The 11,903-nt window shown below is 34.3% G+C and overlaps 1 long non-coding RNA gene across 1 annotated transcript; it reads right to left on the reverse strand.

The window, feature by feature from the left end:
* Window positions 1–218: 218 nt before the first annotated feature.
* Window positions 219–2,459, reverse strand: LOC149530445 (uncharacterized). Its single transcript, XR_016358531.1, has 2 exons — window positions 2,124–2,459; window positions 219–523 (listed from the first exon to the last, which is right to left on the reverse strand). It is a non-coding gene; the product is annotated as an uncharacterized LOC149530445 (long non-coding RNA).
* Window positions 2,460–11,903: the final 9,444 nt, after the last annotated feature.

Below are 11,903 nucleotides of genomic sequence, written 5' to 3' on the forward strand. Positions count from 1 at the left end.
AACTGCAGATGAATCTTTTATTAATGTGTGTTTAGATCTTACTGTGCTTCTAAAAGTCATGGCCATGTGCTTGAGGCTGAGCTTCTCCATGACTTTTGGGCCATAACAAATGTTTAGAGAGGATTGAATTTTGGCTTTGATGACATTTTTTTATCATCTGCCTTTGCTTTAACTTTTATAACATAACAAATCACATCATGGGGTTATTGCTATTTCAGTTTTTCTGAAATTATTACCTTCATTAAAATTTGATGGCACATTTATCAATGAAAATTCTTAAAGCGTGAACAACATCTTATCATATCATCACCCTATTCTATTGAGGTGTGTTCAGATGTATATAATGCCAAGGCCCAATATAGCATCACTCTTGTTTACTGCGGTGCTTGCAAATCTCAAAGAGACCAAAAGATTCTCCAAGACAAACTAGATTGAAACATAAAAAAAGTTTTATATTGAGTGCCATGGTTGAAGATGTTCATATCATATGTACTAAAATCCCTGTACTTTTGTCCAAGGCACCCTACAATCAACAAAAACTGAGTTAAAGAAACAAGATAACAACTCAAATGGGTATGGGCTTCTCAAGAAAGCAATTCTTTTCCAAAATCTTGAAAAAGGACTAAATGAATTTTAGTACTTCACACCTAGTATATGATATGGCTCGGAAAAGATCAGTAAGCAAATGCAAATAGTAAAAGTCACACGTTATGTTCTAGGACTACAGATTTGTGTCCAATGCAAATCAATAGGGTTGTAGAAAATCAAGCATGTGATAAATACAGAGGCATATGGCTTGAGTTGATTAATTATAAATATATTTGAATGGAAATTGGTGATCATTTTGATGGAAATTGCGTATGTTTTACTTTTCAGGGATGCTCTTGACATTTATCTAATCATCAATAGTGTATTAAACATAATGAAATGGTTTTGCAAGACACACAAGCTTAATAGGTTAAGTGACTAGTTGGATTAACTCATGCTCACATTCTTGTGGTTATAGAAGCGTTCCCAACTGTAAAGAGAAGAGTTTCCAAATAACAAATAAATCACTAGATGAATATCAATAAACAAACTCGTCACAGTTGAACATCAACACAAAATTAAGTTGAATTGAGCATGCATAAAGATTTGAACTTTATGTCAGAAGCAGTTATTTATGAATTTTTGTTTCACTGTGAAGTCGTCAATTTGTATGGATCTTTTGAACCAGCATCGACAATTGTTTCTAGGTTGATGAAAAACTTATCAAGAATCTTTGGAAAAGGTACTTATGCTATGAAGCCGAGTTTAACTTGCGTGACATCATGTCAATTATAGGAATACATGGATTTTGGATATATTTGCCGATAATCTATTTGTTGTGTATGGATTCTTTATAACTTGGTGCACATAAAGAAAGAGAGAGAAGGGTAACCTGCAATGACAACTAGGAGAAGAGAATGAGGTGATGTGGTATAATGGTAGAGAGTGTTTATATTTTTTATCTTAGATGCTGCAGCCTACTATGATTTTTCAAACTGTAAGACTGTCAAGTGTATCACTTTCGGTCATCAAAACAAAATTGTAGATGTAGATAAGAGGAAGCGTCTATTGAGCCAACTATAACTAAATTATACCGAGAAGACGCTCTTTTTCACACCAATAAGATAACTTTTTCTTTAAAAAAAATCTCTACTTTATGATCTAGGTTTTAGTTGGCTGGGTAGCCAAGGGTTAGATTGAAAGTAGTTTGGGGATTTCACTCGGCATGGAAGATGATGCATAAACGGTGTGTTTGGCATCTGAATCTCATGATCCTACTATGATCACCAACTTTCAGCGGTGGAGGATTCGGGTTTTGTATTACAAGGTGAGATGGAAACTAGGGTTTCAACAAAAGACTTACAGAGAATAACTTAAATAGTCTAATAAAGTTGGAATTTCAACTGTAGCCAAACAAAACTGACCCAAAAGGAGTATAAAATATCTGCAGGCGCATTTGCACAATGTTGAAGCGAAAGATAGGTCACGGGTTCAAATTGCGGCAGTGCAACAATCAACAGCAACTAATTATAACGAGTAAAGAAAAGGAATTTCCAACATTTTACATTCCAAATTTCTTCCCCAGTTCTTGTTACCTGCCTTAATTCTCTGATGCTTTTCTTCTTGTTCTCACGTATCTTTACCTCGTGATCCTGGAGGAGCGATTGGCAGCTACATTACTGGATAGGGTAGAACTGGTTCCAGCCTAAATGCCTGCTGATGTATTCATAACGGCAAGGCAACAGTTTAAATACGCACATAGTACTATCTGGTTAGAGCTGAGAAGGAACACATTATGCAATCAAATCTGGTTTTAATGGCGTAAAGGTAATTGGCCAGATCCTATACCCTACGATGCATCGTAATGGTGATTAACTGTCTCCCATATCAGACCAATAAGATTGTAAATATTGCTATGCTTTATTTTCAAAGAAAAATAAAATAAAAATGCTGTCCGTGGCTCCACTAAATAATTATAGAAAAGGAAAAATGTATATTTTATTTTTTTATTATTTTCATATATATTTTTATGTTCACTAGTGTTGAATTTGAGTTTAATATTTAGGGGTATTTGTATCTTTGAAGGGCGCAAGGGTTTTCTTTTGTTAAATTATGTCACATAATGTCATTGTATTTTTTATATAGAAAGTTTGGTCATAATTTGTTTGTATACGGTAAAATATTTGGTGGGAAGATTTCATCTTTATTGTTCTCTATGTGCAGAAATTATGTAAATTATGTTCATTTTGTCTAAGGAAAGAATATTTCAAACATGATATGAGTTTTAAGGATAGTTGAATAATGTAGATGTTTTTGCTGCTAAAACAATAATATTGCTAAATGCATGGGGTGGTTTTGGAGTTTCTTACCGGTCCTAGAATCAAATAGAATGTGGATATTCAAACTCACATTTGACATTCTTCTCAGTTTAGGGGTTTAAAATGCATGACAACGCAAAATATATGATTTTTTTAATAAATGCATTGTAACACAAAATAGGTGACATCCTTTTAAAAAGCATAATAGCACAAATTGATTATCCTCATGATTGAGCACAACGATTCCATAGAGTTTTTTGGTAGTCCCAAAATCAAATAGAATGGAGATATATCACTTGACTTTTGACATTCCGCTCTATATTAATCTTAAACTATTATTCTAGGAAACTAGGCTAAGAATCATAGTATCTATTGCATTAAGATCACTATTGTTTCTTCTCATATGTTTTTTCCTCCTTGCTACCCATAGAATACACCTTATTAGACTTCTCTTTCACTGAGGCTCATCCTTTCTTTTTAGAAGATTATCTTCTTTGCAAGTTTTACCATTATCTTTGCACCATATTTCATCCATAGCGAACTTTACAAGGTCTCAAGTTTGGATTGGCTTGTGCTTTTTGTCATGCCTCGCTCGGGAACCAAAGAGAAACTAACATATTATGTTACAGTGTTTGCTTAACCATTTTTATTTAAAAAAAAACATTTATGCAACATCATGATAACAATTTAGAAGCAATATAACACGTACACATAAGCATTACAATACATATTCCATTTCTCAATGGTTCCTTCACGTTGTGTCACATGTATGAAAGTTTTATTAATTAGATTTAATCTCAAGTGCAATGTCCACATCTATAAATGAGTAGCATATACATAACCTCATAGTGACTACATAAGTACAATTGATAAAAGGAAGTACATCCACTACACATGTCATAGAAGAATACAATACATCATCCTGTAGGATCTTAAGATTCAAAATACAAAAATACATAGATAGATAGATTGTAATGCCCCGCCAGGGAACCCAAAATAATATAACTTAAAATTTTACTAAGTTTGCCAAACTTTTTTTTGAAAAGATAATATACAACAACAGTTATAAAAAAAAGCAAAAACAATAACATACACTCGTGCATAAGCAGCACATAAATAGGTTACATCTCTTAAGGGTCTTATGACTTGGAATCACATTTAAGTTTAATTAATACTAAAACTAATATATAACACATCCACATTAAAGAATCACCAGAAGTACGAATCCATTTAAATAATATACAATTATCTCGAATGCCATTTGGCAATATTCAAAATGCACAATCATCCACTGTACATGTCATGGGGTATGAAAGACTGAAAGAATATATATCATAAAAATAGATTACATTATCTCATAAGATCAATGAAATCAAATACAATACAATAGGTATAATCATCCATCATAGTACACAAGAATAGAATGAAAGGAAATACTAAACAAGGAACTCTAGCCACGACATTGAACTGTTGGATCTCAATGGTAAAAGTAAAAAGCACTATCACCAGTCCTCATGGAACCTAAATGGTCCACTCCCACTGCACTGAGAAGATAGTCTCAAGTTTCATACAAGATAATAAACTCAAAAGTCAAAATCAACATCTAGGTCAAGAAAAACTTGAAAGCAAGCTAACTCAAGGTACCAAGACACAAAAGACATCTAAACCCAGAGGCAACAAAGGTACATAGGAAATCTACTATGTAAGTGGGCAAGTGTCATCGCATGAGCCAACTCTAAGGTTACTGCAGCAACTTGACCAGACTCTGGCTCCCTAGTGACTATGTGGCACTAGTATCCTTTTGTATTGACAAGGCATACTAACGAAGCAAGGTTGCAACCAAGCACCCTCTCTACTCCCATCCTAACCTGTACTAGCACTTGAGGCATGGGCAAGGAAAAACAATGACTCTTATTAATTCATTTTACTCTCATTTAATTTAGTTTTATCATTTATTAAAATAATCTACAATGGGTTACCCAAGCAGCCTCTTAGGGCTCCGGCCTCCATTGCAAGCCACTTCCAAACAAGACATACAGATAACCCACCCTAACCTCAGTAAAAGAAGGTGGTCTTATACAACCATAAATCACACATTAGTTCTTAAACAAGCAATTGAAAAGTACTAAAAATGTCACTGGTCAAAATCATAGATTTCATCAATACAATCATCCTAATAGGATTGATCCAAAATCAAGTACACATATACAACACCATGACATCACCTAAAAATAATAACTCATAATCACCTTGGTCCTATACAAGCAACTGGAAAGAAATCCAAAGATAATTAATCGAAGACTCAATGATTATATTACAAAAGTCACACCATTCACCTCAATTCCACCCAAGCACTTGAAAGCAATACCCACCAATAGATCAAACTCATCATAGAAACACGCTACACATCACCAATGTTGGGTATAAAAGAGCGTATACAAAACATCATCATGACATTACAGAACAAACTTCTCAAGCCTTTGGTAAACATCCTAATTTGGTTAAATAACTAAATCAACCCCAAACCCAATGCACAAGAAAACATACAACTAGCAATTTAGTTTCATAGTTTTTGTTTGGTTTTGAAAACACATAGTTTGAGTTAATAGTAAGGTTCAAATTTTCATTTCGTTTTCAAGCACAAGATTTGATATACAAGTAAGGTTTCAGTTTTCTTTTCCAAGTATTATTGTTTATAGAGTTTTCAATCTCAATCAGAGTTTATGTTTTTGTTTTCTCAAAGTATTATAATTACTAAGGTTTCTGAATCATAAAATTCCCCTGGTGTCAATTTGCTAATGTTTCCGAGTCCACATGAGTCTCAACACTCAACAAATCATAAAAAGTAATTTACACATTGATTCATAGTTCAATTTGTTATCAAAACATAAGATTCAATAAACAACTAGGTTACAGTTTTCATCTTTTTCAAGTATCAAGATTTCTAAGGTTTTCGAAATATAGAAAATATTTTTATATCTAAAATTAAACCACCAAGTAAAATCTGAGTTTACTAAACAATCAATTCACAATTTATGGTTCAAATACATTTTAATAATGAATAAATTAAAAACCTTAATTAAATATTATTAAAAATTAAATCAATAATCATAAATTTATTAATGATAATAATTATTTATTTTAAACTAATTTATTTTAAATTACTAATAAACAATTACTAATCTATTAATAAAATAATATTATTAATAACATTTAATATTTTAAAGTTATTAACATTTAATATATTAAAAATTATTAATATTTAATATATTAGATAACATTAAATAAAATTAATATTTGTTAGTGTAAATAATTAATTATTATTACACTTAAGTTTTATTAGGTTAAATGCATTATTCTATTATTTATCATATAGACACCTAGGAGTATGTGCAGTCATATGAGTTGTCTTCATGACAACATAGGAGTTTGCATATTCATCTGAGTTGTCATGTAGACAACACAGTTGTTTGCACTCTAATTAAGCACATGGTGTCTACAACATCTCTTTACGAGATACACCTATATAAGCTTATCCTCTCATCATCACACTAACTCCTGTGCTCAATGTAAGATAATCCACTCTTAGTGAACATGTGCTTAGTTGAGTTTTAATTTCTGGATTAGATTGTTTATAATTTTTTACAATCAACGTTTCAGATCATACTACATGATCCATCCTCAGGATGCAAGAGAACAAGAAGAACAAAAAAATTATTTTTTGTTCTTCCTGTTCTCTTGCATCCTGACGATGGATCATGTAGTATGATCTGAAGTGTTGATGGTAAAAAATTATACAAAATCTAATTCAGAAATTAAAACTCATTTTCATGGATTATGGAAATCTTATAGATCTGATGTTCTTAGTTGTGAGGCTTATACTTTCCTAACTCCTAGTTATTTTAGATGTCTTTATATACAAGCACTTCTAGTGTGTATGGACATATGATATTCTCATTGTTGTTATTTTGATCATCCATTATTGGTCCATATTGTGCTAGTGCTTGAGCTTCTTGATTTTGGTGTTATTTTGCCCTAAGCAAAATTCTTACATGGTATCAGAGATGAGGGTGCTTCTCTTTACATAGCCATTGGAGACCATTTTTGCTTCACCTCTTGGAGGACCTTAATTCAGATCTGGAGTATATGCAGTTAGTGGGAGTATCTAGAGACAAAGCAGACTTCACTATTGCATCTAGAGTGTCGATTCAATGAATTTTGACTATAAATTTGCCTACCCTAGGCCATAGTCAAATTTGAGGCAATTTTTTTTGCAAAATGGAACCTGAAGGCCCAATTTGCGAAATTGGTATGATCTTTTAGATTTGTGCAATTTATTTTCAGATTTGCATTTTTTATATACACATCTCTGCAATTTTTTTCTAGATCTACTATATTTTTTTTGGAATTTTTTAGCCTATTAGTCATGTAGAGAAGCAATTTTTAGTGTAGAAAATTGGGTGGTCAAATCCCAACACCCGCGGTGGAATATTCCATACAAATCTGATAACATATTCCTCATATTTGTTGATATTTACATCATAACTAATGAACCTAACATAATCAACAACATCCAACATTCCATGGCACACGAACTGGCAAACTTCCAATATAATTGACGGCCTCCAAGCCACTTCATTCACCATGGCCCTATGGTTTTTAGCACCAAAAGAGGGTTTATTGCAGTGAATGTGGGATTAATATCCCACACCACCATTGACCGTTGAACTCCTTCCCATTGGCAACTATTTCCCCAGCGTCCTCCGCTTCTGTCGACTTCTCTAAAACTCTAGCATTGTAGACAACCCCCATTGGTGATCTTCCATCAGCCACTAGCAAAGGACTGTTAGTGACCACCAATATTCTGCCAGCCACATAGGCGGCTCTGTACCATCCATGTAGAGAAAACTTTGAATATGTCATCTGCCACATCGACAGTGCCCATGTGTATCCCAATCAGCTGCCACACATACAATCCATACATTACTGATGTCATTTGACATGTTAGTCCATATGGCCATGTCATCCAACTGGCCTTTTTTTGTTGATGTCATCATAACCTCGAGCCTAAATTTGACCATCATTTGACCATCACTAGTAGGCTAAATTGCATTGTCATGAGGGCCATTTGGATGTCAATTTTAACATAGTGTTTTCCTCTACAAACCCCTCTCCATATGTAGTCTTGATTTGACAGTACAACTTTGGGAGGCCATATTTCAGTCATTCAGACCCCAAATCAGGTGCAATTTTTTTGATTTAGGCCAAAAATTTCTGAATTTTTTAGTGGTGCTATTATTTTCAAGTGTTATGTATGGATTTATTAGAAAATTCAATTTTTGGTAACTATACCTATCCAATCTTGCATTTTGCAACTTCAAATGCTTTGTATGAGCTCATCTGGACACATTTTCAAGTTCTATTTTTTTGAAAGTGCTTAATTTTTTGTCTACTTTCTAGATATGCAATCAAATTATATGCTTGTGTGGATAAAAATACCACCTTCAGAAATAGGTCCTTTTTTGCATTGTATTGCTTTGATTAAACTTTAAAATTGTTGTATATCTGAACTACATTGCTAAGTACCAATTTTGAACTTCAAGAGAAGGTTGTAAACATCAAAATCAGAAGTCCACTTTTATCCATTTTGACAAGTGCCCTATTGTAAATGCACTACATATAAAGTGCCCAAAGCATTCGTTTGTGGCATGGGGGGGGGGGGGGGGGGGTGTCTTGTGTTCTTGTGTCTCCTTAATATTGTGCTCTTTCTTTTGCATTATAGGTTCTTTCTCTAAGTTAACACCGCATAATTATGCTACTTGGAAAGAAAAGATAAAGGAACCATTAGTTGAAAAAAGTTTATTGGGTTATGTAACTAGTGCAACAAAGAAACCTGATGATGATGCAGATGAGTCTCGTAAAGAAGACTGGGCATCAAAATAAGAAATGGCCCTAGGAACCTTGTTAAAGAATATCTCAGATCTTGTCAAATATCACATTAGGAACCTTAATAATCCAATAGAAGTCTGGGATAAACTTGATGCATTTTATGGGTACTAGATGAAGATATGGCCTACACCATTGAGGACAATCTTCTCAAATTGGATCCTAGGATTTTTTACACCATCAATGACTATCTTACCCAAGTAGAAGGCACAACTTAGGATTGTGGTGAACCCATTAAGGATGGAATGTTGATCAAACATGTGATGAATGGAAGAATAGAACCCTTAAGGAAATGACCACTTGTATGCTTCAACATAAATCTCTAGATCATTTTTTTTTTTGGGCAGAAGGCATGAATTGTGAAAATTACATCCAAAATAGAAGTCCCTATAAGGCCTTAGATGGAATTACACCTTTTGAGGCTTGGTGTGGCAAAAAACCAAGTGTAAAACACTTTAAAGTTTTTGGTTATCCAACATGGGCAAGGATACCTCCACAAAAATGGAAGGCATTGGAACCTCAAAGAAAACCTTGTATATTTGTTGGATATCTTGACCACATTAAGGCATACAAACTCATGGATCCAGAGACACATGAAATATTCTTTGAGAGGAGTGTTCACTTTGAAGAAACTTATCCAAGCTTGACTTCTTCAACTCTTCCTTCTTCCTTCATGGAAAGTGATGATGGTGACTTGGAAGATGATATTCCTTCAACTTTGACTCACAAGACACCACCTTCGTAGAGTCAACAAATAGTTCAAGATATTCCTTCTTCTTCTTCCACTAGACCTCGTTGGGCACAACAAACACTTGATTCAATAGGTTCATTGGTGGGGAATCCCTTAGATACTAAGAGAACAAGGTCACAACACAAATCATTTCCACATGCTTATATTGCCATTTCTTTTGGTCCATAGTCATTTAAGGAAGCATTGAGTGTTCTTGAATGGGGCAAGGCCATGGACGAAGAATATAACTCTTTAATGAAAAACAACACTTGGGACTTAGTTCCTCTTCCTAAGGGAAGAAAGTTGGTTCAATGTAAGTGGATCTATCAAACCAAGTTTGCAATGGATGGAAGTGTGGATAAATGTAAGGCTAGACTTGTTGCCAAAAGTTTCTCACAGGTTTTTGGTATTGTTCATATATTGAGACCTTTGCACCGGTAGTTAAGATGAACTCCATTTGTTTGACACTAGCTATTGTTGTAGCTCATGGTTGGGTTGTTCATCAAATAGATGTGAAGAGTGCATTCTTGAATGGTGTTCTTCTTGAAGAAATTTACATGGAGCACCACAGGGTTTAATACAGGATTCTACTTTGGTTTGTAGATTGAAAAAGTCTATCTATGGTCTTAAGGAAGCTCCTCGGGCTTGGTATGCCAAGATGGATTCCTTCCTACTCTCAACAAGATTCAATAAGTGTCATTCAGATTCGAATGTCTACATTCTTCAGAGGGATGACTCACACTTAATACTTGTGCTTTATGTAGATGACTTGATCATTACAAGAAGTACTTCATCCATCATTTCCAATGTTAAGACTTCTTTTTAGGACAGATTTTCTATGACAGACTTGGGTTTACTTCATTATTTCCTTGGTATTGAGATCACACTGTCTTCAACTAGGATCACACTTTCTCAACCCAAGTATACTCTTGATTTACTTGTTCGCTTTTGCATGACTGATTGTAAGCTTGCTCCTACTCCCTTTCTTTCAGGTGTTAAGTTAGAGGCCAAGTGTTTCAATCCACTTGTTGATGTTACATTGTATAGACAGTTGGTTAGGAGTCTCATCTACTTGACACATGACATAGCTTTTGCAATTGGCATAGTTTCTTGCTTCATGCAAGAGCCACATGAGCTTCATTGGAAGGCTGCCAAATGCATCTTGCACTACATATAGGGTACACATACACATGGGATACACTATGCAATAGGTACTGGACTTCATTTGGTTGGATATACAAACTCAAACTATGTAGGGGATCTTGATTCTCACAAGTCTACTTCAGGTTACATGTTTCATCTTGGTTCTAGCCCCATTTGTTGGTAGAGTAAGAAGAAAAACACTATTGCTCTTTCTTCAACTGAGGTTGAGTATCGAGGAGTTGTCACTGTGGCTACAAAAGCTATTTGGTTACAACATATTTCAAAGGAGTTTGGATTTGACATACCTAAACCCATAGTCATTTATTGTGATAATTAGAGTGCTATTGAGATCTCAAAACATCCAGTTTAGCATCAGTAGACCAAACATATGGAGGTTCATTTGTACTATATCAGAGAGCTGATACATGAGGAGGTGATTGCATTGTAGTATTGTCCTACAATAGAGAAAATTGTAGATATCTTCACCAAATCCTTCACCGAGGTCAAGTATCTTCACTTGCAAGATCTCTTGGGGATGCAGGATATTTTAGAAAAGGGAGTTACTTGACTTCTCTCTCTTCTTCTTTATTGTACTTATCTCTCTTTTTGGGGGATGGTTTTTCCCATGCGGTTTTCCCTCTTTCTCCATTTTTAAAGAGATTGCATTGCATTGCATCACATTATATGTAGAGCATTGCATTTGTACATGGGTACCTAACATGGCCTAGTAGTAGGGACCCATCATGCATTTTCATCCTAGCTTTTGTGAGCTTAAGTGCATTCCCCTAAGATGCACTTAAGGGGGGGTGTTAGTGTAAATAATTAATTACTATTAAACTTTACTTAAGTTTACTTAGGTTAAATGCATTATTTTATTATTTATCATATAGACACCTAGGAGTATGTGTAGTCATATGAGTTGTCTTAATGACAACACAAGAGTTTGCATATTCATCTGAGTTGTCATGTAGACAACACAATTGTCCTCACTCTAATTAAGCACATGGTGTCTACAACATCTCTTTACGAGATACACCTATGTAAGCTTATCCTCTCATCATCGCACTAACTCCTGTGCTTAATGGAGGATAATCCACTCTTAGTGGACATGTGCTTAGTTGTGAGGCTTATCATTTTGCTAATTCCTAGTCATTCAAGATGCCTTTATATATAGGCACTTCTAGTGTGTATAGACGTACGATATTCTCATTATTGTTATTCTAATCATCCATTATTGG

The sequence above is a fragment of the Cupressus sempervirens genome, chromosome 11, assembly GCF_028749045.1.
Source record: "Cupressus sempervirens isolate cs-2001-9-10 chromosome 11, ASM2874904v1, whole genome shotgun sequence".
In the NCBI taxonomy this organism is placed as follows: Eukaryota; Viridiplantae; Streptophyta; class Pinopsida; order Cupressales; family Cupressaceae; genus Cupressus; species Cupressus sempervirens.